The 26,339-nt window shown below is 46.3% G+C and overlaps 1 protein-coding gene across 1 annotated transcript in view; it reads left to right on the top strand.

Annotated features, from left to right (window-relative positions):
• The first annotated feature begins 2,780 nt into the window (after window positions 1–2,780).
• Window positions 2,781–26,339, top strand: part of RASGEF1C (RasGEF domain family member 1C) — a 73,058-nt gene continuing 49,499 nt past the window's right edge. The window contains exon 1 of the mRNA XM_085073636.1: window positions 2,781–3,042. The gene's annotated coding sequence lies outside the window, so the exon portion shown is untranslated. The remainder of the gene's footprint in view (window positions 3,043–26,339) is intronic.

Here is a 26,339-nt window from a genome sequence, read left to right as displayed (position 1 = left end):
ATGAAATGAAGAACAGAATCAATGATTGACTTGTTACTGGTTGGATTTTACAGTCAGTTTCCCTGTTTTCTGCTTCCAGGAAAATAAAAGCACCATGCTTTCAGGAAACAACACCAACCTATTTGCAGAGGGGCACAGAAACAAAAAGTACACTGGAAAGGGCAAAGCCTGAAGAAGATTACCCTGGAATATCTAAGGAACGAGTTGGAGCCAGCTCTGAACCATCTACCTTTAATAATGGGTGGAGGAGAGGAAATATAAGAGAGGTCAGAGAGGAGTAAGTCCACTGTTCCTCCTCTCTTTGACAGAGTTGATCCTTGGAAATCTCACACTTATCAGCTTAACACCTGGAAAGGGCAGAGAAACTCAGTCACTGGGAGAGAGCTGAAAAGTACTTATCTGTTCAGCTGGGGGGAGCAGAAGGCTCCTGCTGAGAGGTCGACCCATGAAGCATAAGAAAAGCAAGGATGCTGCCAGTAAGGTAAGTGTGCAAGTCTGCTTTACCTTCAGAGAGCTCACAAGTTGGAGAGCTCCCCCATTTAAGGTGAATGTTCTCCTGCATCTGCCCTTGAGGGAAAAATAAACGAGGTAGTTCTCTGAGGTAATTTCTGTGGTGGTTTTAAAGGAAGATTGGGAAGTCTAAGAGAGAGCCTGTAATTATGATGGGCTGTTTTTTAAATTTAAAAAAAAATAAATTAGCATTTAAAGAAAAGACCTTGAAAAAGAAATTGCAGAGTCAGTCTGTCAGGTTGCTTGTCCTCTGTTTTGAGTCATGTTGTTCCAGGTTGTGTTGCTTTTGTGCTTCCCTCACCTCTTCTATATTTATATCCTTCTAAGAAAAGATTCTACTATGGCTGAAGTGAAACTGGAAAAAAGGAGTCTTAGTTTCTTCATCCCCATCTTGCCTCCTAGGACACCCAGTGCAGAGGCATCTGTGCTCAGGGAATACACAGAGCTGCCTCTGACACTACACCTTCCCCATGCCTTCACCTCTGGGGATCAGAACCGAATCAAGAACAAAAATATGAAAATAGTGGCTGGAAGATATAGCATTACTTATAGATCTCTGTGATTGTATTGGATTCCCCATATTCTGAGCAGCCATGGGGGTATTAGAGGGTGAGCAAAACCCAAAAGAGACCCAGCTGAAGGCAAACCAAGGATGCTCCATGCTCTGCCCAGCTTTTGAAACCTGTCTGCTTTGGTCCCTCAGAAATCCACAGGGCACAGGTATGAAAACAAGGAGCATTTTTCTGCTCCTACTGAGGCAGAACTCCTCATGCTGAGACCAGGATTAATGCTGATGTAGCTCCAGTCTCTGGGTAGAGCCACCCCTTTACCCTTTCCATCAGTACAAAATGATTCTCAGCTCACAGCTATCACCTTGGTACCACTGGTAAATATAAAAGGGGAGCTTGAGTATTGTTGTGGGCTTGTGCTGAGGAGTTGGTAATTGCTTGAAAGAACTGTAGTTGCTTGCCTTCACTTAAATTGATAAGAGCTGGTGGTGGAGACCCTGCACTGGGCAGGAGTGGGCAGGATGTGCTCTCTTTTGGGGATGGGGGGGCTGACTTCCAGCCTGCATTTTGTATTAACAAGCAGGACTGCCCCTCCCGTTGGACACTGCCCGAGCTGACACAAGAGAGAGGTACACAATGTGTCAGCTCTCTGTGGCTCCCCTCTGCCACCCTGGGCTAAAAGAATTCCCTAATCCTGTTTATCTGAAGTATTTACACACCTCGTAGTGTCCAGGTGTCAGCAGGAATGTCATGGCTGGGTTTCAGCTTTGAGTCATCGGGTGAAAGCAGTGTGGTTTGGGGCCTGTAGTGACTAGAAATCATTACCTTGTGTTGGCTGCTTGTCCTCTGCAAGATGAATTTGTGGGTTTGATCCATTTTCCCCACATAGATGCACAAAACGCCCACACATCTGGCTTGTATTAGTGTGTCCTCATTGGCAATTTCCCTAAAGACAAACCAAGCTGGGGAGAATTGGGGTGTTTTAACCATCTGCAGCTCACCTGGCCCGTTGAGAGCACAGGTACAGCGAGAGAGCTGCTCAAGGGGTGCTGGTCCTGCTCAGCTGGCCAGGACATCTCTGCTGCCATCCCAAAGCAGTGCTGTGCTCCTGGTCAACAGCAAGGTCCTTCCCCAATGTGTGCAATAACCTTTCAGTCCTACAGCCGCGGTGTTTCATCCTCCCAGGCTACAGGCAGCCCAGTTAGACAGCATGCCCGTGCTTTCTAAGGAAACGCACTTTAAGAAATAAGTAATTAAACGTCGCCCCTCATCTTCACCTGCTGAGAGCAAAAGCTTACATTGAAATCCCAGGTCTCGGAACGCGGGGTTCTCAGGAGCAGGGCTCTGGACCTGCGGGGTTCCGGGGTGTCCCCAGGGCAGTGCCCGGGCTCGGGGCGGTGTCGGGCGGCCGCGGCTCCGCGGGGCGGGCGGGGGGAGCGCACGGCAGCCGCGCGGGGGGATTCGATCGGCGCGGCTGCCAAAGCCAATTATCGGGGAGAGGACGATATAATTATATTAGGGAACATCTGTACTTCATTAAAAGCCCTCGCGGGGCGGATTCGCGCCCGGCCACGTTAGGCACAGGCGCTTCCAGCCGCCGCTCGACCCCCGTTCGGCGCACGGCCGCCGCCAGCCCCGCTCCGCCAGCTGCACCGCCCCGGGGCCGCGCCCGGCTGGGCTCCGCGCCGCCCCCCGCCCCGGGCTGCACCTGCCCCCGCGCCGGGCCCCCCCGCCCGCCGGGAGCCCATCCCATCCCTCCCATCCCGTCCCATCCCGTCCCAACCCATCCCATCCCGGCGCTCTGCGGCGGGCAGGCGGCGCTCTGCGGCCGGGCTGCGCGGGGCTCCGGGGCGGCGCGCTCCGCTCTTCCTCCTCCTCCTCATCCTCCTCCTCCTCCTCCGCGGCGGCGGCGGCGCCGGGCAGATGCGGCGGATCGCGGGGCGGCTCTGGCCCGCAGCGGGCTCCCGTCCCCCCGCCGCCCCCATGGACGGCAGCGGGGGCAGCAGCAGCCGCGCGTAGCTCGGTGAGTGCCGCGCCGTCCCCTCCCCCGCGCCCTGCCCGCACCGCGCTGCCGCAGCCGCGGCTGCTCCTCTCCCTGCTCCTCTCCTCGCTCCTCTCCCTGCTCCTCCGGCTCCTTCCCTCCGCCTGAAAAGCACCGCCGGCCCGGCTCCCCACGCTCCCCGGCTGGCGGCGGCGCCGGGGCTGGTGCGCGGCCAGGCTGTCCACCTGCTCCCTGCGGCGGCTCCGGCTCCCCTCGGGGCTGCGGAGCTCCGCCGCCGCTGCCTCCCGCCGGGACGGGCTTTGGGCAGCGCTCCCCGCTGTGCCGCGACAGCCTCCTGCCTTCCTCTCCCTCCGGAGTGCCGGGCTGGGGGTGCACTTGGGCTCCCGAACACTTGTTTCAGGGTAGGACTTGACCGGTATCAATTTGGAGTTATTTCGTTGCAGCTAAATTTGATTTAAATTGACTCGGCGGTTGTGGGAAGCTGAGGGAAAAATGTCATTTTGAGGATTGTTTTCTTTACCTTGCATTTAAAGATCTCTCTCTGTATATTCGGTAATGATTTATTTTTGTAAAATAATTTTGTTGTGCTTTGTTAACTCCTGGAGTTTAGCAGTCCTCCAAGACAGACAGGCTTGCTAGAGGCTGAAATATTCAGCTGCAAGGCACAGGCAGTGCCCTTGGTCGTAACAGGTGCAACGTGCATATTCTTATGAACAATGAAATGGTTTCAGCATTCAGGTTTATTTGTATGCTCTGCATTTCTGTGACTCTGGGAGAATTGTCATGCTGTGTTATGTCAAAGATGTGCTCACGGCGTGAGTGTGTCCGCAGTCCCCAATTACCAGGACAGGGGAGCAGCTGCACAGACCTCATCAGTCCGTGGTGGCTTTAATACCCAGGGTATTCCTGGGTGACATTGCATAGCCTTGGGTGTTTTGGTGGCTTGTTTGAGGACCCACACTGGGCACTGCTCCCTCTGGCACAGCATGAAACACTGGGAGATGATGAGGAAAAGGAGAAGTGCAGAGGAGGAACCATTTACTCTTTGATTGTATTCTCTAGACTTATGGTCCCTGCCCATGTGTTGAGTAGGGTGGTGATGGCACATCATATGATGTTACTGAAACCTAAAATCTGGCATTTGTATTCCACAGGAGAATTTTCTGGGCAGGTATTTTTCAGGATAAAAATGCTGTCATTGTTTTAGTAGCTTCCTTGGCTCCTTATTTAATGCAAACATCCAGAATGATACCACAGTTGGGAATTGACTTAATGGGAGTCACTCAGGAGTTAGAACTGTAGATCAGAAGGAAATCAGACTGGAATTTAATTATTGTTCTCAGGCCAATGTAGCTGAAAAGGTGTATTCCAGAAGTCCTTGCCCAGGTTCAGCTCTTGCTGTGGGATACCTGTGCACTGTGGTGCAGCCACTGGCACCTTGTGCCTGGAGGTGTGTCTGCCCCCCTCAGCATTGAAAGATGCTCCTTGCTGGTGCTGTTGCTCAGCACTCTATCCCATCTGTTTTGTTAGGGATGGGAGAAGGAGTGGACTGCCTGTGTGGGATGGAGAAGGATGACTGGGTAAAGGAGTGAGGATGGGGAATGCATTTCTTTGTTACCCTCTGGCTCTTTATATATTTCAACAAAGAAGTAGTAGAGCAAGGGCAAAGTCAAGGCTCTAGCCAGGGGAAGTGCCTGGCAATGAAGTCCTGGGTGATATTAATGGAGGTACTGAACAAAGCAAAGGCACCAGAGATGTCTAAGAGGTCTGAGCTTATTGTGAGAGATGTCCTACACTGCACAGGCTTGGAGTTATGCCTTGTAACTTACCCATCATAGGAGACAGTGCTGCTTTCTCCAGGAAACTGGGGAGAAAGTAAGTCATGGAGGTGTCCTCTGGGGCTTTCAGTCCTCTCCAGAGGGTTTCTCCAGTGCTGGGGTCTGCCAGGTCATGCTGGTAAGCTGCAACAGCAGTGAGCTTTGTGGTTTTTTTGTAGTGCCCACAAACCTTGGGGCAGCAAAGTGTCTTGCAAAGGAGATGGAGAAATATAACCAGGATTCCTAGAGGTGTCTTAACTTCCCTTGGACTTCTTACAGCCTCAGCCAGCAATGTAATTCCATCCCTTGTGCTAGTTGGTTTACAGCGGTGAAGGTAGGGATATGCTCTGCCTCCTTTGAGTCAGGGCATTTTGTGTAGCTCTAATGCAGCCAAACAAGGAAGATAAACACCTTGTTAACCCTTTGTAAGGTGTGACTAGTGCAGCTCCCTCTGGTTTGCTAAGGTAAAAGTGCTGTGTACTGTTAAACTGCTCAAAAAGCTATTACTTAAGAAAATGGTTCTTTTATACCATCAAGTCAACTTCCCCTAATGACGTTTAGTTGAAAAGATTTATAGCATTATTTAATCGAATTTGAGGACAGTAATCTTAAAGGATCCTTTAAAAATCCTTAGAAATAATTAGCAGCCTTATTTAACTTCTTGGGCAATTTACGCTGGCGAGAGAGTGATTTGTCCTTTTCACTTCGCTGGCAAAATGTGATGTTGCTGTGAGTAAGCTGGATAATGTTTACTGGTCTGCTACAGCAATGAAGCTCTGCATAGTGGCCCTTTGGTTGCCTGAGGCTTTTCTTGCTATGCATGCTTGTTTAACAGGGCTTTGAAAATCATCTCTGGAAGCAGCTCTGTGTTTATGCTGCAGATGCTGCTCTGGTCAGGGCTGTGTCCATGCTGCAGCTGTGGTTGTAGCTGGAAGTGCTCTGCTCTGCAGGAGTGTCTGTGGCTGCATGGAGCTCACTGCATCCCAGTGCTGCAGGTCCTGATCTTGCTCTGCTGAGCTCACCTGTGCAAGGGCAGCTGTGTCCTCACTCCACACTGACCCATCTGCAGGAAAGGACTCAGGATCACCTGGGTCAAGGTGGGGTTGGTGCAACAGCAGAGACTCCTGGACACTCTGGCCAGCTGATTCAGGAGACTGGTAGCCCCAAGCCATTAGCTAGGAGTTTAGCAGGATGTAATTGAGTCATACGTTTCAGATAGTGAGGATGAGAGAGCAGTGTGTGCTGAAAATGAACAAGGCTATAAGAAGAAGCAGAAGGCCATTGCCTTCTGTTCAATATTGTTCATTTCTGATGCAGAGTTATGAGAAGATGCTTTCTAGGTGCTGCTGATGGCTTATGGAATTTGTAAGGAGTGGGGTGCAGTGCCTGTCTCTGAAGAAGGCTTCTCCTTTCACAGCAGACAGTTAGTAAATGAATGTATTCATTTGCAACTATAAATTCCTAGTCAGAAGCACAAATCTGTGTGGTGAATTTCTTAATAAACTTCATTGATTCTGTTTTCTGATTTCCTTGCTTGAGGAGTGCTGTGTAAGAATCAGGTCACATGCTCTGGGGTGCTTCTTTCAAATATCACCACGGTGGTTATTTTAGAAAGGTTTTGTCTGAGCAAACTCACTTTGGACATTTTCCCCACCTGCAGGTTTCTTCAGGGATGCAGAAGCTTAGCAGGTGTAGAGCGAAGGCCTTTCCTTTGCTGGCCAAATGTTTGCTCATGTCCTAAATATAACTTCTGGGAATTTGTGTTTGTTTTGGAGCTGGGGAACACTTTTCTCTTTTTCTCTCTTTATAGATTCAGAGAATTTAAGCATGTGATTAACATTAAACATGTGAATATTCTCCGTGGACTCATTTTTTGGATCAAAGGCAGAGTGCTCAGTCTGTTGAGAGGATGGAGCCCACAACCACCAAATGCAGGGAGCTGATCTGCTGCTATGCTTGTCTAAAATGAGTATGTGATATGACTGCTTTGGATTTATGTCTGTTTGTGCCCCAAATCCCTCTGCTAACTGCTGTCTTGATGTTCCTTATCTACAAAGTGCTTACAAGCATTAACAAACCTTTGTGATGCTGCTGAGACATGTTGTTATCCCCGTTTTCCATAAGGGGATGCTGAGAGAGTTCAGTGATCTCCTGAGACCACTGTGGGTTATGGACAAAGCTGGGCATTGAGCACGGAGCTTTGAATTCCCAGTGCAGTAAGGCAGCAGGAAGGGGCAGCAGCACAGCTCTCTGGCAGGGCTGGGCTCAACATTGCCATCTTTCACACTGTCAGGATGCTTCCCAGATTTCCATCCTGACACAGAGGTTTCTCATATCATCTGCTGGATCAGGCTGCAATGCACAATGCAGCCTGGCTGCAGGAGTGAGCAGTGGCCTGTTAAGGGAAGGAATCTCAGAGCAAATTGTGTGTCCCTGCTGGCTCTCAGCCTTGCTGGATGCTACAGGCAGAGCTGATGCGTCAAGATTCCTCTAATCTGAGCTTAGAGAAAAGGGAATTTTTCCGTCTTCTCTCAGTACAGTGGTTCTTGTTTTCTTGCTGATTTAAAAATACTCAGAGTGCCTCTGCAGAGCAGGGAGCCTGAGTCCATGCATATAAATATAGACACACTAGGTGTGTGTGCCTATGAGCTGGCAAATGAATCAGTTTCCAAATCTGAAGTTGGCGTGGTGTCACTTTTGGCTCTGAGGTGGTTTTTTTTTCTCTTCTTCCTGGTTTTATTGTGTTTCACGTGCTTAAATGAGAAGAATATCTCAAAAGAGAATGGGCAAACTTCAAACATGGAAGAATGTGCTTTGCACTGATCTGTAGAGCTGTGCTCCTGGTCAGTCTGACTCTCCTGGACCGCTGCAGGATGCCAGGACATTGGGAAGCTGTGGTGGCCAGGCAGGTTCATGCTGGGTCCAATAACAGTGACAAAAGCAAGCTTCTGTGTGTTTTGAATTTTTCCTTTAGGAAAAATGCAATTCATCAAAATCAAGTGTTTTGTAATATAAGGCAAGTGACAAATTTGCACCAATTCCCAAGTTTTCCACAAGACAGCCATCTGCCATACCTGCACACACAAACACATGAGGGACAGATGAGCCCTAACTGGGAATTTACTGCCTTTATGTGCTGGGTGATTGAGCCATCCTGAGCTTTTGCATGTATTTAATGGCATCTTTCCTCTTTCCTTTTATCCTCTGTAGGGAACTTGTGTTCTTCTGAACTAATATTCCCTTCTATAAATGACCCAATCAGCCTTCATCACTGCTCGTTAGATCAGAAACTTATTAGTTAATAGCAGTACTGTTCTTCCTTTTAGTCCCTACTACAGCTAAGCTCATGGCATTTACAGACAGACTTGTTAGTCATTAATATTCTTTGTATTCTTCATCTTTGGCTTCAGAAGAGAAGGCCTTTCATCTTTTGCCTTGCTTTGTTTTTTAGAAGAAGCCAAGTTTGACTGGAGGAAAAAAGAAACCAAAAAAACATTTCTCTACTGCTTTCCTACAAGCTTCCAAGCAGTCTCCCCTGCTGACTTTGTACTTTTGCAGTAGACAAACATTGACTTTGTTTTCACAGAATATAGCTGATTTTTTTTTTACTTTATCTTTTTGATTATGCCTTAGTAGCTTGACAGGACAGGATTAATTAGTCAATGACCACCTCTTTTGCTGAAATTCTCATTCTTCACTTATTTTTTCCATCAGGTTTATTGTACCTGAAATCAAGTTAGTGTAGATAGAACATAAGCATGTGTCTAAACTAAAAAAAATTGTGCAGGATTTCCCTGACTAAAAGATTACAGAGGTTGATCTGTGGATGCTTGTTCTTTTCTTTAAAAGAAGCCCAGATGCTGATACCCAGGAATGTGTTTTAAGTCTGTGTACCTGGGGTGACATGTGCGTGGGCAGGCATGATAGCAAACCGTGTTTCTCAGATGGGGAAGGCTTTGTTAACATCACCAAATTCTCACTGCTTGTAAGTGGTCAAATCCTTTGCTAATCTGCAGTGCTAACTAAAAGGAAAATGCAGGGAGCAGCATTTGTTGTCTGTGATCACATGAAATCTCACACCTCATTTCTGAAGAGGAGGATCAAAAGATAAAAAAGTTGGTGCCTGGGTTGTGTGTTTTGTTCTTGAGCTTTGTTAAATGCTTTTTTGAGTGTGCTAGTAGTTCATATCCATTCTGCTCAGGTTTCCTCACTCCCAGCTCTGATGCAGTGCACATCACAGTGTGATCATTAAGTGTGATTACTGCATTTTTGACCTATTTAAAAGTGTCTGGCTGTGAAATTCCAAAGATTCTAATTTAAGCTATAAAACAGATTATTAATGTGCCGCCGCTCACACATTTCGTGGCTCATTTCCTGATTACAGCAATGCTGAACGTGTACGTGGAGGCTGTTCCAATGTGTGTATAAACATCCTGCACCATGGACAGCCTGGTCACCTGGCTCAAGGATCACGTTCCACCTACCTGCCACAGCTTAAAACAAATAGAAGAGAAAGCCACAAGTGCAGGAAGTTGGGATGTTCCACATCGGTGCTGGTAAAAGGTGCTTTCTGCATGGCTGGAGCTGGGGACAGGGTGTGGAATGAGGGTCATGGAGGGGTTTGGAAGTTGGGCAAGAGAACAGGCTGCAGGAATGTCTTCAGACAGTCTCCTGCTGGGCTCTGTGGACTGGAGAAGGTGCCCTCTGAAAGCATCAGGGCTCGATGGCTGTCCCTGGGCTGCTGCCAGGAGACTTCAGCTGTGCTAAAACTGGAACACAGACAAGATGCTGTGTGTAGTCAGTGGATCTGCAGAGAGAAAAGATGGCTGTTGAGATCTTCAGGCTTTTCCATCACTCCATTCAAATCTGTCAGCTTGTTCGTGGAGCTGAAACTCTGCAGAGCCTCCTTCTCTGGGTGTGCAGAAAGGAGTTTGGGGTTATGGTTGTGTGGGTCACTTATAATTCAGCCATTAGGATGACCCAGAAGGGAATAATTTACCAGGGTTACAGGTGCAGCTGCAAACAGTGGGTCCAACAGAGAAATTCAGGTTGAAAGATCAAGAGCAGGTGAAAGTTCTGTAGAAATTATCCTGTGGGGCACTTCTGCATGCTTGCATTGAGTCTCCTCCTGGTGAGGATGTAAAGAAAAGCTTGTCTTGCTGTGTTTCATAGGATTAGTTATGTGCTGAAAACTGCACCTGGAGACTTCTTTCTGAGCTGGGAGCATGTGTTAAGATAAGTGTGTGGCTGGCTGTGTTTGGTGCTTTGTTCCAGAGGGGCTGACCCTGGTCCTACATGAGCTGCTAGATACAGATATCTGCCTCTGTGTGAGATCAGCAGTGGATTTTATACACGTTGGGGATGCAGGATGAAAGCAAGGTGTGGAGCAGGTGTGGTGCTCTTCTGCATCAGGGATGGGATCTGTGCTTCTGTTCCTGGCATGTGCACATTCTAAACAGCATTTCAGTGTATATTGCTTCAGAGCTTTACTAAGGCAGAGTTGCTGCTGTTCATTACTCAGTTGCTGGGTTTGGCTTTGGATCCTTCTGTCTGTCTCCCAGCTGGGAGGTTGCTAGTGAAGCTGGCTGAGCCCTGGTGGAAGGTATCATTGTGTAGTGTACACAGCTGGGAGAGCATCAGCTTGTCGTTTGCAGTTGTCTTATTTCTTAATGTGGTGTAGTAAATTATAAATGTACACAAACACCTACGGAGTGTTTCATTCATGAGCTGCCAGACTGCAGCGTGCTTTTTGGAAGTGCTGGTTTGGGGGTTGTTTTTGTTTTGTGGGATAATTTCATTATCTGATACCAGGCATTTCCTAAAAGTAAATTGATCACATGAGGACCATGTGTTCATTAGTGATTCTGCTAATAAAAATTTGGGGTTTTTTTTCATTCCATAAAAGACCTTCTGTACCACAGCCTTTTTATGCTTTATGGCAGTTATTAGCTGTTATTAGGTCATTTTAGGAAGGTCATTATTTGCGAATGGGTGTGCTGTGGGGCTTGGAAGCATGTGCCACAGCATCCTGTAGGCCAACAGAAGTATTCCAAATTATAGATTTTTAGGAAAATGTGCAAGAGGGCTGTATAAATAGGGATGGTTACGAGGAGTCCCTCTCATGGCATTACTCACATGCTTCCTCTGGGCTGTAGCAGTGCTAACAGCGATCCCATTTGTGTATTAAAGCAAAGATCTTCTGAAGTGGAACCACAAATGACAGCAGAATTATGATTAAAGGGCGGTCAGTACTGATGGCAAGCCCAACATAACATGCAAGCCCGGCTGTGGTTAGGAGAATGTGCCCATCTAATAAGCAGCTTAACTTGGTGTATTACTGTGAAATAGAAAGAACCATGGAATATGTGATGTGAATAGCAGGCTGGATTTCCCTGTCACTTCGTATTTATGTTCCTGGAGCTGCCCTGGTTTCACCAGGGTTACTTCTGAATTGCACCCAAGGGAATGAGAGATGCATTTCCACTTCTCAGCACCTTTCTTTTTAATCTGGAAACTACTGCAATTTCTTTGGTTTAGCGCTAGATTTGAAGTTTTCATATCGGATAAAATGTCTGCTAAATATCTTAGTAGTAAGACTAATTGGTCGAAATGTCTTATTTCCAGATCAGCTGCTAACTGATACAACTTCATCCAACTCCATTGAAGAAAATGGGAGTTATTCCTTTCTTGCTAATTGGAGTTGAATTGGGCCATTAAAGGCCAATTCCGGGAGAGATACTAGCAAATACTAAGGCTTGATCCACAGCACTTTGCAGTCAATAAATCAGCAATTGCTGTCTACACAATAGCAGGTCTAGCAGGGTTTGAGTGTCTTTGAGATTGAGAGCCCTCGTCTTGAGTATCGCTTCTTTAAGTTTCCTGAAATCAGTTAAATTGAGATAAAGCCAGTGACTTCCTCATGTCTATTGGAGTTGCTCAAAATTTATGTTCCTCACTGAGAACAGGCTGTGCTCTGCTGTGGTTTGGGGAAAGTGGAAACTTTTTCCCCTTGGACTGGCAATAGCTTGCTGAATATTTGTATTCTAAAGGTGTTCAACCAGCCACTGAAACGGTGTTTCCGAACTGCCTTAAATCACTTCCTGCTCGTTTCTGTTACAGTATCCAGGTTTTACTTTTTGTAGGTTTCTACACGTCTGAAGTTTCCTTTTAGGATTGTTGTGTCTCACTCTCCTCACCTCCCGTCAGGATTCTTCTTTAAAAGCCATGTCCAAATATCTCAGTGGTATGTTATGTAAAAAAAAAGCCTGTTGGACCAGGCTGTGTGTTTGGGTGTTTCAGCAAAGACCACGAGAAACTGGAGGTTCTGTCCTGCACACCTTCTATCTCGATATTTTGACAAGCCCCGTTTAGAAACTCTTATGGCAAGTGATTTTTATGAGCACGTGTGGAGAGGAATGTGCAAAGTGCCTGACAGGGTGGGGACTGGAAGATACATGACAACTGCTTTGTGTAAGATGATCTGTGTTTGGAGGAACAAATGGCGCATTGGGATGACAAATGGAGCAGCAGAGGTGCAGCTGGGCTGTTCCATAGCAGCTCCGTGCAAGGAGTTTGTAGTCGATACAAATTTCCTGTTAGCTTTGAGCTTTCCAATGAATTAATGATATAATTCTCATTGATTTAATTAAATCCGATTTCAGGGTCTTGATTTGCAGAGTTTTCTGGTAGTTGTTTTATAACTAGGTGGACAAATAAATAGCCTTTATTTTCATGCTTTCTGGGTGGGGTGTCTGGGGATAATTACAGCATTTATCAAGGTGTCTTTCCATGTTGGAATCAAGCTGGTTTCCACTTGTGATAGACAGAAAAAGTGAGATTATGGGACTCACCCAGCAGCTCATGTAGGATGCATCAGAGCACAAGGGTTAGGTGCTGGCACCCTAAAACCAGACTGGTCCATTGCTCATCCTTTGGGCCATCCTGTGCCTTTGCCCTTCCTCGGGAGGGCAAACAAATACCACACCAACCTGGCTCTGTTCCCTCCCCAGGGTGTTACTGCTGTCAGCTATTAAAGCTCAAGTGCAAAGACACCAAGTTTCGATACCATCCCAGCTTTTCACCTGGTGATGATGCCTAAAATGCTGGTAAAAAAATTGAGACGCAGACACGCAGTGTAGGAAAAAGGGTATTACCTTGGTTTAATAGGATCCCAGGTGCACCACGACAACCAAGAGAGTGACGATATCCCGCATATACAATTTATGGACCTCATAGATTAGTATACCTATCTAAAATTCCCCAATGAGAAGCCTAACAAATGAAGTAATTGCCCCCTCATTCAAATTACCTCCCCCTAAAAAGGTTACAACTTAGTTTACCAAAACATGTCCCAGTGATGAGGCTCTTTTCAAGGTTGGTGCCTCGTGCTCTTGAGATTGTGGAGATTGTTTCATCTTCTCCAAAGAATTCTGAGCAAGGCAAGAGTCCAAGGGTTATAAACATGTGGGGCTACATACAGGAAGTAAAATGTACAGGAATGGGAAAAGATGTAAAATATATAAAAAGAGTATAAAAGTCTAATGAAAAAGGACAAAACGCCATCAAGCATCAGTGAGACAACTGTGCTAATGTCACATTGCTCTGATCAGTTGTGGTTTGTCTCACACGAGTTTGAATGTGTGTTGGCTTTCATCAGGAGATCAGGAAGGAATTAACGCTGAGTTCTACTTAATTGTTCCTCAATAGTTAAATCATGACAAAATTGCTCCACCCCAGCTAGTAAAATAACAACTAAGAAGACTTAATTAGAGTCAGTATCTGAATTTTATTTATATCTATATTTTTAGTTATGCTAATTACTGTGCTGAGTAACAAGTTTAATAAGACCAGCTTATAAGATGAATGACAATAAAATCATGAGGAAAAGAGAATGTTTGGGGTTTTCCCCGCAACAGGACTGGAGGAATTTGTACCCAATGGTTAGATTTGCATAGTCTCTGACCCTCCTCCCCCACTGGTATTTTTTTCCTAAAAACAAAGATGCTGTCAGCCCAAGTCACCATTTCCCCGAGAGGGTCGTTTACCTTTCATAAAAAATAATGAAGACCTGTATAAATACTCTCTGGGTGCTGCTCCTGGATTGTATTACTGAAATATGTCAGTGCTTGTGGCGTGTGCAGCCCCATGTTTCATGACACCACTTGAAAAATGCAAGACATTCATGTGAGTTATTTGGAAGACAGTGACAAACCTCTTTGGCAAAGCTGTGTCCTAAAGAGAGAATTTCCAAGCACACAGCAGAGACAGACGTGCATGGCCAGGGCTGGGGGAGCTTCAGCCCATGTGCTGCTGGAAGGATGGCTGTGGGCTTCCCAGTTTGCTGGGTTTTCCCAGTGACCTGTGGGACCAAGTGTTTACAGGCACCAAGCAGATGGCCATGAAGATCTCTTCTGCATGGCTTCCAGAGATGTGAAAGCAGGGCTGTTGGTTTAGGGGTTTTTTGACAGCTTGTGTGCTGTTGGGTCTCCACCATAGCTTGGCATTGCATAGCCCTGTCCTTACTGAGCTTGCTGGATAATGTCTGTGCTCCAAGACATGCTTGCAGGTCTCAGTAGGTACAGAAGAATCTAAGGTTGTGCTCAACCTCTGAAGCAGCATAGCCTTGCACCTGGCAGTGCTGGCTGGAGCAGATTGACCCCCTGTGCATCTGGTGCCCTGTTCACCTGGGTGCAGATATTTGCACTGGTGACCAGAGCTGGTTCTTTAGAGCCAGAAAAACTAGGGTGCTCAGGGACAAGCTGGGTGTGGGTTGGGGTTTGGGTTTGGGTCAGGAGAGTGTGTCTAGGGCAGTTGAGGAGAAAGTCACCCCAGCCACCCTTCCTGCTGAAGCTCTTGTGCTCTGCCTTCCCCATCCAATACAACAGGGACAGATGATAGTAAAGAGCAAGCAAAAAGCATTTCCCTGCATCTTTTTATGATTTTATCTAGTCCCTGAGCCTTCACTGTATTATCTCCTTAAATCTCTGTGCCTGACACTTCTGCTTTAGCACAGTTGAATGTATTACTGTCCTGGGCTGTAAAAGAAAAGCGTGTGCTTGCAAGCTTCCTAGGCTTCCTGGGAGGGCTTGGAGTAAATCTCCCAATGTGCAGCTGCCTGCTTCAATTCTCCCTTTTCATGTAGCTCTTTTTTTAGGAGTGAACTATTGCGAGGATAAGTTGCTATATGCAAATTTGAGATTAAACCTTTTGTCTTTCCAGCATTTTCTATTTGGATTGCTCAAAAAGTGGTCACAGGTTCCCAGCTTTGGGCTCTGGCTGTGCAAATGCCCCAGCTGAGGGCTGGGAGTGTTGGTGCATTCCAGGCTCAGCATTCCTGGGACAGTGAGTGACGGGATTGATAAAACCCCTGGGTGGGTGATTTGTACTGCAGGCAGCAGCAGCACAAAGTGGGGGCTCTTTTGGTTAATGAATATTGAACTTCTCCTGTCTAGCAGCAAGTTGTGTCCTGCTCTGCAAATGAGCATCTTTGCGAGAGGCTGAGCTGCAGGCAGGGAGAGCTGCTTGGGAATTCATTAATTCCTGTCTGGGTGAGGAGTGTGCTCCAAACAGGCCTCTGCTGGTCACCCAACAGTTGGTGTCATGCAAGATGATTGGGGGTTTTTTTCAGTTGTTCGCTTCTAATTATTCTCCTCTCTAAAGTCTTTACTCAGGGCTGGGTGCTTTTCTCTGGATGCTTTTCTCTAGCTGCCCACATTGCATTTTCTACATGACAGTGTCCTCAAAGAATTGATGTAATAAATTTGTGCACTCGGCAGTCCCTAAATTCAGCTCTATTTGTGGCAGGAGTTCCAAAGGGCAAATGCATCTCAGAAGCATTGTGACTGTTGCATGAAATGGTAATTGTAATGCATGGAAGATCAGCTGCTGATTTATTTTTATTGGTGCAGATGAAAATTACTATGATGTTTCAAGTAGGGCGTAAAATAATATCTTTAATCTCATTCCAGGAGGAATATTAACTTCACATTTTGTATTTCTTTCCCAAACCACTGAAAAATGCTTAGTATGTGACTTGAGTGTCTGTTCTATCATGTTTATGTAGGAAGGTTTCTCCTTTCTTTTCCATCCTCATAATAGAAAAAGTGTATTTTTATTTCTGTCATGTTTTATGTAGTATAGATATTCCAGTTCCTTTGATCAGAAAGACGTCTCAGTTTTTAACCAGAAATGTGCATTTATCCCTGTAGACAAAAGCACATTAGGAAATGCTTTTCCAAACTGGACACTGCAGGTGAGCTTCAATTTAAAATCCACCTGGAGTCAAACATTTTCTATCAGCAAGAATATCCTGGGCAGCCAGGACTTGTGGCAGGGACTATTTCTACTCTTGGTTTCCTTTAGGTGAGAACCAATATGGTCCTGGAGACTTCACAGACCCACAGGTAGTTTCTTGGAAGGCTAACTGTGAACTGAGGTTCTGAGCAATGTCTGGGTGCTTGAGTCTCCACTTTTGGAGTCTCCCCAGCTCTCTTGGCAAGAGCTGCAGGGAGGATAAGCTCTTTGTAGACTTCAGCATATCCTGTCTGTGACAGGTTAATCTGCTGCCCACGTAATTCCTCAAGGTGATTGGCAGTGTGAAAATAGGGCTGGAAATGGAAAGTGATGCTCCTTCCTGCTGCAATTTCAGGGCTGGCACATTACAGGAGGTCAGGGGCACGATGTGTCCCAGCTGCTCTAGCACCCCTGCCTGCTGTGCTGCTGCTGTGCAGCCCAGGTCGTTCTGGTGGTGTTAAATGATGGCACCAGCCATGCCAAACACTTCTTCAGTAATGATTCTGCTGGCATGATGCAGTACTGCTGCTCTGGACTACCAAAACAGAGGAGGGTAAGTAGAGTTGTGAGTATCTAAGGATTTTCATCCCTAGATAAGTTAGCAAAACCATGGTTTTGGGCAAGCCAGGGCTTCATACCTGCATGTGAGAAGGTGAATGTGTGTTTCTGTGACATTGTCCTGTCTCTGAGCGCTGTTGTAAGAGCATTAGGTAGCAGTGGTGTTCCAGGAGGGTTAATTGCTAGTCTAAATGGCATTGTGGGGAAAATTGTAAAAGGCCTTGAAGAGAATATTAAAGGATTCAAGTATTGCTTAAAGTATTAACAGAAGATGCACATGTAGGTGTGTGCATGCATGTGTGTAATTGACAATGCAAAGCCTTTGAATTGGAAATCATTGGTACAGAAATACAGTTAAGGGTTTAGAATGGAGTTAGTTCAAACAGCCATAGGGAGAAGTCAGGGTATTAAAGCAGTAAAAAGATGTATGACAAGGCATTCACTCCTGTATCAATATATTGATTATGCTGAAGGTAGAATGTGTGCAGAGGTGGATCTTCTGGTAGGAAAAGAAAATGTATTTTGGGAAATGGGAAAAATCACTGAAAGTGCTGTAAGATACTATTGATACATCTTTCTGAAAGCCTGGAGAGGGTTCTTGAGAGTTTTACTCTGTGTTCCAGGAAGTTGAAGGTTGTCCTCTGTGTGGGAAAAGCTTTGCACAGGTGGAGGAATTGGTGTGGTCTATGACTCCACAGGTATAAGGGAAAGAAAGTCATTATGTGAAAATATTTATAATGACAAGAAATTGTACACTGCTGAAGTGACACTTCTGCTGTGAATAATTTTCCATAATGAAAGTCAAGATTTGGGCATCCTGGTGAGTTGACTTTGTTTGCAGTGAGTGTGCTTAGAGATGTTCCTGAGGAGGCAAGATTGGTGCTTAGTATTCCATAGAACACCACAAACACCTCTTTCTCTCTCAGTAGCACATAGAATGCTAAGGGTTATGATCAGCTGGCCTGGGGAGTGAACACCTGGAGTGTGAGGTGATGATGTTGTCTATCCCAAATGCCTTACCTGCCTTGGAGCTCTCTGTGTGCAGCACTGGTGAGCATCCCCTCATCTGTGCTGAGCACCCCACGGGTATGAAACTTTTTGTAGGCAAGATTTTGGGAGGAATTTGGAGGAAGTGGCTTTGGGAGTGCTACAGGTTGAGCTGGGCAGAGATCTTAAACACCACACGGCTCTTGTGACTGGTGTGTCTGCTGTTGACCTTGTTAGTGCTGCCCCTGCCATCCTTCAGCAGAGTTAGGGTGTCTGTGGGACTGTCTGCATGGAAAGCTGCCACTCTGTGTGCTCCAGAGTGAAGTGGGAGCAGGAATCCATTTGTGGTCTCCAAAACTCCTGTTTGCTCAAACTGTGCTCTCACCCCTTCTTTGTTGTGCCCAGGTCCAGTGTGGATTTCTGCACTGTGCTGAGGATGCTGCCCTGTCCTGTCCATACCCTGCAGTGGGCATGCTGCCCAAACGCTCCATTAACTCCAGACAAACCAACCACACAGTGCTTCACTGTTCACATCAAAGTACACAGTGCTCCCCAGGTACACAGTCAGTCTGAGATGTGATGTCTGTGCAGTGCAGGGGATAGAGCCACTTCACTGCTTTGTACTGCAGAGCATAAACCTGCCCCAAGAGCCTTCTGGTCGCAGGAGGCTGCTCATCCCTCTGTCTCCTGAGCTTTTGTACAACCAATAGGCTGAGCTACTGTGTTTCTTTTTTACTACTAAGTGCTCAATCTTTGAATGTACCGACTCCTGCAGGAGGTATTGGTGTATTTAAGGATTGCTTGGTTTCCGCTTGCAAATACACTGCTTGTATTCCTGGATGAAGATATTCTTGGAATACTTCAGTGTGAACTCTCCAGTGGGCAATCTTTTATTCCAGAATAATGGGCCTTTGTCCAATTTAACATAATGTACTTTGGAAGTGGAAGCCTGTAGTTTGTTGCGCAGGAAATGCTCTCATTTACCCAATCTCATTAATTAACTGGCACCTATTTAAGGGAAGTCTCTTCTCTCATGCAGTGTTTAAAACCTCATCTATCATAAAAAGTAGCTCTTTAGTTTTTCAGAATTCCTCTTTGACTTTACAAATGATCCCTTCTGCATATTAAAAGTGATTTTTCTGCTGCTTCTTGTTATGAAAAAGAGAGAATTTGCTTTGAGAATTACAGTTTAAGCCGCTCAGAGCTGTGTGGCAGCTCTGTGCCTGCTGCCAGAAGCTGTGGGACTGCGCTCAGGACACTGCGTCTCTGCCGTTCCACGCAATATTCTACGTGATGAAAAACCAAAGTAGCTATTTTTTTTCTGCCGTGTGTAGCCCCCACCACTCCTGAAAGGTACGAGATTAATCTTCTGGCTGCCAATCTGCAGAGCTTTGCCCACAGCAGAGACATCCAGCAGCGCCTGCACTGTGCCAGACAAGCCTCGTCGCCTCTCCTCAGCTGTAGATAAAACCATGCAGACGTTTCTCCTCAGCCACCTCGTCTTTGCTCCTTGCCTTGCTTCACTTTGTCATTTCCAGGTCACTTGCCTTGCCTTTGTCAGCATGTTCAGCACTGCTCCGTGTAGGCTCTGCCCTCAGGAGCACCGTCATGCATACTAAATTCACGTCTGGGGCACGGCGTGGAGTGGCCCATCCACTGGGGAGTGAGATACAGCCAAAGGGAAGTACTGACAGGCTGCTGACCTTCTGGAGGTCAGTTCTGTGCAGCCACACAGGCACCTTGTCCTGTCCTGCCAGAGGGCCAGGTGGGTGCACTGCTTCTGCCACCCCTGGCTGCTCTCGCTTGTCTTCAGTGGTGCCTGAGCCAATCTATTTTAGTAATGCAATTATTCACATTGAGCTTAATCAATGAGCCACAGAGCAATCTACTGGTGGCTCCAATCAGTGGAATTACTCAGAAGGATCAAAATGAGCTTCTCTTTCTGAAAATGAAGCTGTCGTTCACACAGAAATGAGTTCAAGGAAACCCTGTTCTGTATGCAGGGCGTGCTGTGACTCCGAGTACCTGTTCATCTAAGTCCTTGTCTCGCTGTAATGTAGGAGTAGGAGTCTGGGTATGTTTGGAAGGATGTGGATCCAGAAGGGCCTCGATGATAACCTGACCCAGAGAAGATGAATTAAGGGCTGTAGAGAATCCTGCAGTCTGCTGTGTCTCTGCCAGCAGCACCAGCGCAGTGGATAAAAGATTGTTTCAGTGGTGCCCAGCTGAGTGTCTCGAGGACAATGTGGCACAGCCCAGCCTGTGCTCACCGCCTGAGGTGGCATTTTGTGCAGCTGTCCAGCTGTGAGCTGCTGTGTCTGGCAGCTGCAGGCATGAGCCTGCTGTCCCCCTGCAAATGGTCTGCACACCTTCAGCACCAACCCATGAACACACAGTGGGTAGGCAGCTCCTCCTGCCTCTCTCACATGTGCTCATCCTTCCAAACTGCAGAAATACAGGAGGATTTAGGGGAGTGGGGAGGGGTTGGGTGTGAAAGCTGGCACTCCTCTGTGCTCGGCAGGGCTTTGTCCAGGCTCACAGCTGGACGGAGGGGATGCCAGATGTGCTCCCCTGTGTGAGCGTGCCTCGGCACAGCTGTGGGGAGGAATCCCGCAGACCAGCCCCATGCTGGGATTTTTATGTGCTCATCTCTGCCTATATGCTCTGGTTGTGTGTTACTCTGCAAACCTGCCTGTGTCTGCTGACTAGAGCTGAAATCCCAGTGTTGCCTTCTCCCCCACATGTGCTGGATGCCACTTGCTCACTGAGAGCATGGCTTGAAGGCTTTACCCTGCCTGTGAACTGATACCAAAAGGGAGTCTCTTTCCTCTTTTGGAGCTGTGAATCTCTTCCCTTGCCATTGCCTCAGGTTTGCAGGTTGTGGAACTGACAGAAGCAGACTCCCTGGGGTCACTCTGTGGGCAATGTTCAGTTTTGATAAGGGGCAGGGCAGTCCTTGGAGGGGATTTTACCTCTTGGTGTTTCCATTTTTCTGCTAGATCAGCAGATGGAACAGACTCATCCCACTTTCTGCCAGTTGCTGTCTCTGTTGCAAGGAAAGCAACAGGCAGCAGTGGGAGAGCAGCATCTCTCCTTCACTCTCTGCATGGTCACACCACATTATGTTTAACATCCAGCTGCTGTCTTGCCTATTTCTTACCTTGGATGTGACTGCAAGTGGAAACTGCTGAGCTTTTATATGATTATTGTTGGGTTCTGAGTTTCAAAATGCAGCCACAAATAGCTGTTTGGCTCTATAAAGCTAAAATGTTGGGTGCATGTAGTGATTATTTATTGTCAGACTCTTAATCTGACTGGGGTAAGTGAGAAGATGATGATGGGATCCAAATACTTCCACGCTTTCAGAGACCTCAGTTCCCTAGTTGGAGATTAGGTCCAAATGTTCGTGGTGATCTTTCCCAAAATGCCTCATCCCAAAAGTCATAACACCCCCCACCAATCTTTGGCCCTTCAGCTCAAGTTCTTGAGTTCAGTTCCTAACCCTGACAATCCCATGCTGTCCTGCAGAGGTAAGGCGGAGACAAATCTGAAGGTATTTTGAATTGCCAGAGCCATTTGTATTTTGTGTATTTGAAATCTAGCTGGGGAGGAGGGTTTGTTCTATATCACCTTACTGTTACTTTAAGATATTGGTTTGGGTGTTGGGACAGTTTTCATGCTCTATTTGTAATCTTCTCAATAGATGTTTATGTGATGCAGAAAGCCTAGTCCAGGATTCTTGTGGCTCAGTAAAATTAAAGGCATCATTGGAAAACGTCCAATTGGGTCCAATTTTTCAACTTAGTTCAGATCCCTGGTCAGGGAACCCAAAACGTGCACGAGAAATCCCAAATGCACAAGTAACCAATGTCTCCAAGACACCAGAAGGTCTCTGAGCACATCTCTGGCATTGCAGTTTCTCCTGATTTATAGGAATAAGCGTGGTAACCTTGTGATATTTTTTGGCAAAATGGTAACTCCTCATGGCAGCCTCTGCAGGCTTTAGGCATCAGTTCAGCAAAACACAGAACCATCTGAGCAGCTCCATCTCTGCTGGATGGGACATTTACATGTTTACTAAATTTTGAGCACATGAGTAGCTTTGTTGGCTGTTGCATTTTGAAGCACACATTTAAATGATTTACTGACCTGGGGCCTACATGCAGATGTGAATATTAAAAATGAAAATTAAAGCATCCAGTCCAGATTGTGAATCTGAAGTATGTTTTTTCAAGGCAGTCTTGAGGATTTAAACAAACATTTTCCATTAAGTTTAATGGAAGATACATGCCTTAATTCCTGCAGACTGCTTTGAAAAGCATCAATTGAGTGTTCTAGTATGAAGCCCTAAATGCTGGATGTCTTCACCTTGCAGGTGAATTCTTAGCTCTGAGGGTCTTGTAACATCTCCTGTTCACTGTTTTACATCAGGATTCTCACTGCCCTTATCACACTGTGTTGCCAGCCCCTGCAACTTTAGTTTCATGATACTTAATTTTATCTTTGAAAGGCAATTCTTAGTCCTGAATCAGAATGCTTTCAGTTTCTAGTCTTATTTCTACTTAGTGTGTGCTGCAGTGGGAGATGAACATTAACAGCCTTTCAATTCCTGAAGGAAGCACTTGAAACACTTGACAGCATTAACCATAAGCACTCAGAATCCCGAAGGGAATTGGAATTTGATGGACTTGTGCATGTGTTTTTAAATCTCGAGGCTTTAACATCAATCTCCTGACCTGTTGCATCACTGGGGAGCATTTGATGCCAACCTGGCACAGGCAGCCTCACAACCTCCCAGCTGGGCATCAACCTGACCTGTGCATTGAGGGTCTGGGTCTGTCTTGCTGTGTTTTTAGCTTGAATCTTTCAGCTGGATGACTCTCCTACCTGTCTTTCTGGAAAGCACTTACAGCTGTTCCCAGCTCCTCACGTTTCTGATGCTCTGCCTGCTTTTTAGTGGTGCTCCACGGATCCCAGATTGGTGCAGCAAGTGTAATTTCTATGTGCTGTTTGTAGAACTGCTTTGGTTTTTTGGAGGTAAAACTGTTTTCCTTCAACTCTGCCTTTTGTTCATAGGCATCGGTGCTTGAGGCAGAGCATTTCATTAAAGATTTATGTAAAGCAGGGGCTGGTCTCTGAAGCAGGAGGATAAAGCTTTGCTTCAGAATGCTAATGCAGATCTGGAGCAGTTTGAGACGTGCATAATGCAGCACTGCTTGGCACAACCTGATGTCTCATCCAGGAGAGGGAAACTTGCACCATCTTTGCCACTCTGTGGCTTTGAGGATGGTCCACATTTCAGGGCAGGTGAGGAAACAGAAACACCCTGCAGGCAGGCTCTGCCAGGAGCCCTGAGAGTGCATGGGCTGGGAGGAGTGCAGGAGGTTTGGCTCTGGAGCTGGGATGGCAGCAGCCACTGCACTGAGCTCCACTTGTTGGGAGAAAACCACAGCCATGTGATTTGGTTCTCTCTCTGCCCGATCCTCCCTTTTCCAGCTGGCATGAGCAGGATGTGGAGGTGAAGCTCAGCTTTTGTTTCCTTCACTGAAATCTGTCTGATAGCTTCTGCAGTGGTTGAAATATATGGAGAGTGGGCATTCCTCTGTCCCTGGTTCCCCAGTGCTGCCTTGATGGGGAATCCAGGGAGTCTATCAAACATCAAGACATTTGTGAAAATTCACAATTGAATTTTAAGTTCACTGAAAATGTGAACTGAAATTCACATTTTTGGGTGTGTATTAAAAAAAAAAAAAAATCACACCCAAAAAAGCAAAAGTACTGCTGTGGGTGGCTTCACTGAGTACCTGGCAGCTGCTGCAATGCTGCTGGAAACATGACTTGTGGGAGAACACGTGTGTTCCTACAGAGCTGGGAGCAGGGACTGTCCCAGCCCCATCCCCAGAGCCAAGCAGCCTCTGCCTGACAGCACTAACCAGATATCCAACAGCAGATGGAGCTTCCCCTGGGCTCCCCAGCTGTGCACAGGAACCCACAGGACTCTTTCAGAACAGTGCTGTTTACTGTTCCTGGCAGGTGCAGCTCCTGTTCCCCACTTTGCAGGCAAAGCTCTTTCCTGCCAGGAGGCACCCAAAGCTCCCAGGGACTTGCCAGCCTTCAGCCATGCATTAATGTATTGCTGAGCTGTTCCTTGGATGTAAAGCACGACAGGAAATGGGGCTTGTATTCATGGAAATGTAATTATGTATGTTGTGTAAACTAACTAGTAAAAGTAATTCTGGAACCCATAACAGGACAAGATTTGAATACTTATTAACCAAAACAATGGCAGTTGCTGTGTAGATTGGAATAAACATCTCTATCCAATAGGAAAGGCTGTGTTGTCTCATCCTCCTTTATAGCCCTGGCAGCTGGAAATGACCATCCTGCAGACCTTGTGTGGGAGGGTTTGGCAAATGAGGTTCTGGGTTGTCTCTGCTGTATGGAGATGCTGCAAGTTACAGGATAAAAGCCTGGAACAAGCTTGCCTGCACAGGCACTGCCCTTCCAGCTAATCTCCTGAAGATAGGATCTGTGTGTTCCTTTGAAGTCATTCATGGAGAACCATGATAATGTGGAAATCTCTTGGACTGTCTCCTGCCAGCAGCTGCAGCTGGGATCACAGGCCAGACTGCTGCCTTGAATGTGAGAGGCAAATGCTGCTGCAGGACTCTGGGCATGCAGAAATTGGTGGTGGCAAACAGCTTTGCCAAGGGGTGAATGGGGTAGGGGTTGGTTTGAGGCTGAAATTTCAGCCAGAGCAGCGTTAACAGCACAAGTGTGAAATAGCTCTGAGTTGGAGAGCTCAGAGGTGGGGAGTGCCAATGGTTCTGGTGGTGTGAGCTCCCAGCTCATATCAGCTGAATGAAACATCTGCACTGCCTGTCACTGGTGTGTCAGACCCCAGACTGAGCTGGTCTCACTAATTTCATGTACCTGGATTAATACAGCAGACTGTGATGCTCTTATTTGCAGTTTGTTTCAAGGTGAGGCTCTCACAAGTTGGACAGTCCCAGTCCTCTTCACACTGATCACCTGCATGGAGAACACCAGCCACATGTGTGTATTTTAACAGGCACACATCTAGAGAAACACCTGGTGGTTTTTGCTCTGCATTTGCTAAAGGCAGATAATGCCAGCTGATGGTTTTTACAAGGGAATGTTTTGAGCAACTTGAGTTATTCTGCTGCAGGGGAACTTGGTTGCAATGTGAGTAGAGCCATAGATAAAGGTTGGCCAATGTTGTTAGTCCTAAGCAAGGGGTAGTTTTCTAGTTCTAAACTGTGGAATATGAATTGGAAAAAAACCCAAATCTGTTTCTTCATTTTTGTGGTCTCCATTTTTTGGCAGTGCCTGTGATGTAGGACAGCTAAATGTCACCTGGTTTACCTGTGTTGTCTTCAGCAATGAGTGCAGGCAGCTATCAGCCTCCAATGACTTTCAGCATCTCTGCAAACAAGCACTGGAAATGGCTTTGCTGATGTACAGACAATGTTGAATCTAGAAATAACAGGTTGACAGTGACAAGTTGCTGTTTCCCAGCAGCTTTGGAGGACAGGGTATACTTGAAATAAATCTATCAGGTAGGATTTCAAATTGGCCAGGGCTGTAAGTAACAGTTTATTGAGCTTATTTATGATGTGGCACCTAGGAAATGAAATGGAGAAATGTCAAGTACTTTCAGCACCAGCCAGCATGGTTTAGTGCTCCCTCCCCCTTGCTTGGAAGCTCTGTCTTGGCTTCATGCCGGAAGCATATTATTGTAATAAAACACATTCACATTCTAGGTGGCAAATGGAATTTACCCCATAATTAAAACTAGAAATAAAATAAATTCATTCATCATCATCGTCTTCATTCCCAGCATAGCTGACATTCTCACCACTATATATGGTATAAAAATGTGCACCTTGGGCTTTTAGCTGTTCATGGTGTAATGACCAAATCCATCTGTGAGAGTCTTGGGAATTGAAGCTGAAGCAAAACCACACAAAAGCTAGATCTGAGCAGTTCCCATAAGTGATGTGTCCACAGTCTCTTCTCCTGAATTTGGACTCTGGCCCAGGCTGAAGGCCGTCTTCCTTCCAGACTGCTGGTTGTTGCCATTGTGCAAAGACAGAACAGCCTCAAGTTCCTCAGCTGAGTAACCATCTGTCTGCCCTCCCACACAGACACCTGAAGATGAGATAATGTCGAAAAGAAAACAAATAATTTAAATAATTTTCAAGCCTCAAATGCATCTTTCTGCAATCTTTAAAGTTTCCAGTGTGGATTTTTTTAATGTGTTAATAGGATAGATAGTGTCTTAGAGGTTAATTTTGCTTGTTACATTAGAATTATGCATTCAGTTTGTTAGAGTTGTTTCATAATTGTGCAAAGGGTCTATGCAAACACACAAATGAGTTGGATTCAGTCCTGAGGGCCAGAAGTCCTTCTGCAGACCTGGGGACAGGGAGGAGTGATGTGAGCCCTGCAGTCTGCTTTGCAAGTTGTGTCTCTTTGTGCAGTCTTACTGAGTAAAGCCTTAGTAAGCACTCGTATAATCCAGTGCAAGCAGCACAACTGAGCACAGCAATTTCTTTTCAGAGGAGTGCTTGCTAATATTAGGATAAATTTACACAAAATAGAAAAATTAAAGACAACTTTGAAATGGATCCTGAAATGCAG

The sequence above is a fragment of the Lichenostomus cassidix genome, chromosome 13, assembly GCF_008360975.1.
Source record: "Lichenostomus cassidix isolate B80296 chromosome 13, HeHo_3.0, whole genome shotgun sequence".
Classification (NCBI taxonomy): Eukaryota; Metazoa; Chordata; class Aves; order Passeriformes; family Meliphagidae; genus Lichenostomus; species Lichenostomus cassidix.
The sequence above is the reverse complement of the archived record's forward strand: the minus strand, read 5'-3'. Positions and strand labels throughout refer to the sequence as shown.